At 28.1% G+C, this 5,165-nt stretch overlaps 2 protein-coding genes across 2 annotated transcripts in view; one reads left to right on the plus strand and one right to left on the minus strand.

Moving 5' to 3' along the window:
* The window catches only part of dsx-c73A (doublesex cognate 73A), a 153,670-nt gene extending 152,514 nt beyond the window's left edge, over positions 1-1,156 (minus strand). Inside the window, exon 1 of the mRNA XM_014438288.2 lies at positions 1,089-1,156. The gene's annotated coding sequence lies outside the window, so the exon portion shown is untranslated. The remainder of the gene's footprint in view (positions 1-1,088) is intronic.
* The window catches only part of LOC106692372 (elongation factor-like GTPase 1), a 422,109-nt gene that overhangs the window by 176,716 nt on the left and 240,228 nt on the right, over positions 1-5,165 (plus strand). The window lies entirely within an intron of this gene.

Consider the following 5,165-nt stretch of genomic DNA (forward strand, 5'->3'; position numbering starts at 1 on the left):
TATATAAACTGATTCCATATTTACAAAGCTTCTAGATGCGTTTTTCAATTTCATGATTGGTTTAGTTGGTGGTTTGGTTTATTATACTCCTATCCCAATTTCTTATTTATAAAAAATATTTCATTAATCCATATAATTTATGTTCATTTTTTTTTCTAATTTAAAAAACTAAAAAATTTTATTTGTAAATTATTATAATGTTTTTATGATTTTGAAACGATAATTAAAATGAAAGATAATTAATGAAAATGACTTAATGACTCTATTCTTTTTATTCTAGTCTAGTTGAGTTTTACTGTTTTTATTATTTTATATCAGATATTATTAATTTGATATTTTTAATAAATAAAATCCTTTTTTTTTTTATTGGATCTCATTTTTTCAAATTAATAAAAAATATCAGTTTTCAAATTCACTGTTGATTTATTTTCATTTTCTATTTATTTTTTTCCCTCTTTTTTTTTTTATTTTAGTATAAAAATAGAAAAATTTATTTTCTTAAACTTCATATGCAGAAAATGAAAATTAGTACAAAACTTTTCAATGCAGAAGTTTTCACGAATCTAAAACGATATTTTATAAAAAAATATGATGATTTATAAAAACGACTAGATGATTCCAAATTTGGTGTTCAGTCCAGTTGGATTTCCTAGGTTTCCATTATGTTATATAAGATATTATCAATTTGTTATTTTTCATAAATATAATTAAATTCAGATAAATTGAATTTTAATTTAAGAGAAGAATGTCTCATTTAAAAATCATTTTTACATGACGAGTGATATATAAACCCAACTAATTTAAATAGTGCTTTATGCTGGTGTTTTTAGTGAGTTTACTCATTTTTATTTTGGCACAATTTTTTTTTTTGCTTATTTTATTTATATTTACACTGCTTATGATTTATCGTTAAATATAAAATATTACATTTTTAAATAAATAATTCTTCTCACTCTGTGATACGATAGAGACGTTCAATTGAGAAGATAAGTATCTATTTCTTAATACAGAATAATGACATAAAGTTATGTCATTTATAGTATAGTTTTATATATAATATTATATCTATTGCACTGTCATGTACTTACGTTTCAAATACAAATTGGTACGGAGAGCCGCGACGGTATCCTGCTAGGGCTAAGGCACTAGAGTCAGTGGACGGACTGGAGGCTCTCAGTGGGGGGAGAACTGTGTATACCCGCCCCCCCACCACTTTGTCATCCCCTCCTTAGGGGTGTTGTTGGGGGGGTGGGTCTATGCGGCAGTGATTTTAACGCTTGTGAGGCATTATATTATTTTTTTTTTAAAGTATATAAAATAATAAATAAACTTTTATAAATAAATAAAAATCAATAGCGAACTATATACCATATTTCATAATTAGAGACCAAATTTTGGCGGAATAAAAAAAGCTGAAATGTGCAAAATCGTGCATTAAAAACCCATATATTATATTTAAAGTTGTGTATAAAAATCACAAATTCTTAAAAAATCAACTTTTTTTGTTATTTATGATAATTATATGTACATAAGAAGTCTATTTAATCTTGTTCCAATTATAAAATATATTACCTAAATACTAAATGGAGTTCTACGAACACAAAAACTTTACTACTCTAATGAATAATTGAGGCTAACAATATTTGATGATTTTTTATTACAATTATCAAAACTGGAAAACTCAATTTACATCTCTTGAAACAAGAGCAATTTTAAGTTTTAGAGAAATTAACGATAGATGTTATGGAATTAATATTTGTTTATTATTTATAACAATGATTTTTTTTTTAAATAAACCAAATTAAAGGTACTTTAGAGGAATAATTTCCGAAAATTCATCATTTAAGCCCTGTGAGATTAATTTAATTGAGGACAAGAACTTCGTTTTTGTAAAGATCAAATTGGAAAAGGGTAAATTTGATTTGTGAAAAGTTAAATTTAACCTAGAAAATGGTGAATTCTAAAAAAAAAAAAAAAGATAATGATATCATTTTTTTTTTTTTAGAATTCATCAATATTTTATTTGAGCTGGTATTGTACATAAATTTCTTTAAATTTTTTATAAGCCACTGTACGATGTCAGGTACTTTATTTTAGGAATAAATAGGTCCTCGGCCTAATGTTTTTAAATTAATTTTTATTTTTGGATGGTATTTATAGTTCCTTCCAAAATCTGAACTTTTTGCGCAAAATGTTTATAAAACCATTTCTTTTGACTATATCTAGAGGATGAATATGATCAATGATTTCTCGACTAAGCCATAATTAACTCGTCATCTCTTTTACATTCCCGTATCAGGAGATTGCTTATCTTCTGTTTCATTTTCCCTTCCTATTGTCATATCTACTATCTTCTTTATCTTCAATCTTCTAATTTTCGATTTCTAAATTTTACTCACTACTTCTGTATACAACTACATTATAAATTGTTTAAGCGGCAATACTTTTAGTGTTGTAGTTGAAAGAAATGTGATGACTCCAGTCGCAAATATTACGTCTGAAGCACCTTATTGCACGATTCTCCGGTAAAACTGAGATTTGTATAACTTAGATTTGTCCAAGAGTTTAGTAAAACTCCGGTAACTTAGCTACCTGTTTCTGGTCGGGAGTTTTGGTAATCAGGTTACTTAAAACTAAGTTAACTGACGAATTCCGCAATATATATCGCTAACGTTAAAAATTATGAGTCCTATTAAATTTAAAATTGATTCTAGAACCACTTTTGACAATCGGGATCGCCGAAAGAATTCTTCATCCGACAACTATAAAAAATGGTTTGGTTGAGGAAAGATTACTTTTATTTCATTATTGCCTTAGCAACTAATTCTTTTTGAATTCCTCATCTGTCAAATCGTCTATCTTGATTTTATCAATTTTATTGAATATGGAAAGAAACGGAATAATACAATACACCTTCTCTACATAGCAGATCCAAGTAAAACTATGGAAGGTCCCCTGTATGGGTACCTACTTAAACATAGATTTGCTATAAATTTCAGTTTAACCGGCTAGCATTGGCCCGTAAAGTTTACCGCAAGATTTAAGAAATAGGTTAAACCACCTATTTCCCCCAACTGTGTGGCAGATTGTAATATCTATCAATAAATAAAAAAATATATTTTAGACCGCCTCTTAGTACGCGACCAACAAAACTTTACCTACGTAATCATTTATACATTTAAATGTACCAATACCAACCTATTAATTTTATTTACGGATTCATAATAAAAGGCATAGACGTTACAAGTGGATAGATACCAGTTAAAAAAAAAATTAAAAAATTAAAATCTGTACCGCTACAATCCATGTAGGTTTAAGGGTGCAGTACTATAATGTTACTATACCAACGGTTGTACTAGGAGGTGATTTGGTCAGAATCACGCTTGATCGCCAGATTTTTACCCGATTTATGAGGCGGGTTGGACCTCAGGAGGGCTCCAGGACCCACAGCGTTGACTGACGGTTCAGTGCATTAGAAAATAATTTTCCAATATAACAGTTATAGTTTTATTAATACTTTTTTTAACTATTGATATTCTTACACCCGTTTTTGGTTTGTAAAACCTGCTATAATTTAATATGGGGTGTCTTTAACCAAGTTGGGGCTCCTAGCACTCTAAGATATGAGTCTCACTAGGTTAAATGATTTCCTGAACAACTTTGGATCATCAATTATTAATTTAGTTTATGTTTGAAATTCGATAGGATATTTGGAGAATTTATTCCGTGATTTAACTTCATGAAATCAAAACACAAGCTTGGAGTTAAGAGTTGAGATGTCATTATTTCAGAAGGTTTGCTCATTGATATCATTATTAAAATTTTGATTGAATTGAGTGTTTGAAAAAAAAATTAACGAACCACCCTGTAAGAATATACCTTTTTGATATCTGTCAATCGCTTACCAGAAAAACTATTAAATAAATCAACCACAATGTTTGACTGATTTTGATTTTCCAAATGATCATATCTTCCTGTACTTTTTTTCTTAACTCCATATAATTATTCATTATATTACGATTAATATTAGCTATATATGTGTATGCTTAGTTATAGAAATTATTTATTTAGATATTACTAGTTCGTTATTTTTATCGTATTCTTGTATCATCTTGTTTTATTCTCATTATTATATTAGTTCCCTAATTGTAAATTTGTAGTATTGTTATTCACTTCAAAGTCATTTCAGTTGTTTTTATTTAATTTATCTTTTTTAATAATAATAATTTTCATTTTTACTTTATTTTAATTTTAGTATTTGTTAATTGAATTATTATTTTTATCACAAGAGATCAATTCATATTGTAATCATATGGCTTATAGAGTTTAGTAACCTCCACAACGTCTTAATTGTCAAAATTGTAATAATTACTAAATTTCACAATCATTCTATCATTTTTAAGTGTTATTTTGGTACTGACGGATAGATCTTATAATCTGGTCAAAGAAACGAGAGACAGAAAACAGGTAGTCTTCTTTGACTGTTGATATGAGATGTGCTTGGTCAGCATTCCTTATTTTACCTAAATTGGTGATACTAATGTTTGAGAGATTTTGATTTGGAATCCTACAATGATATACTACTAAATTTATGTCTCTAAGAGTATTCTATATTCTTCGGAAAATCTATTTGGACTATTTTATATTATTCTCTGTATTATATTATCCCCTTTTCAAGTTCTATAATCCCAAAACATTTATGCATCATTTTCATAAACGCTCATGGTACTTATAATTGCTAATTAATTAATCGTTACACGCTTGAAGAATTGCAAATTATTAGTTCTTTGAATTATTCAGCACAGTGTCAATTATTATGTTTTCTAGGACATTGATTCCGGTTTTAGTGTAGTTTCGATCGCAATTTTATTATTAAATCCGCAACTTCATGAAGTTTAAGTTAGAATTATTACTTAATACAGCAGCTTTGCTCAGCCTCCACTGGCTCATTACCAGTGATGCGGCGAGAGGGATGCGCTGGGATCTTGTGAGCTTTGCTCTACCCCTCACACGTGGGGGATAGAGTGGGCTCAGGGATCCTAAGGTCGACTGTATAAATATTGTATATATTATTTTATCATTATGTTATTTTATTTATTTATTTATTTTTCATACAGATAGTCTGATTATGTTCATCTTGTCTATTCTTTTGTTTGTATATATTT

The sequence above is a fragment of the Halyomorpha halys genome, unplaced genomic scaffold (assembly GCF_000696795.3).
Source record: "Halyomorpha halys isolate HHAL.00 unplaced genomic scaffold, Hhal_1.1 Scaffold54.1, whole genome shotgun sequence".
Lineage (NCBI taxonomy): Eukaryota > Metazoa > Arthropoda > Insecta > Hemiptera > Pentatomidae > Halyomorpha > Halyomorpha halys.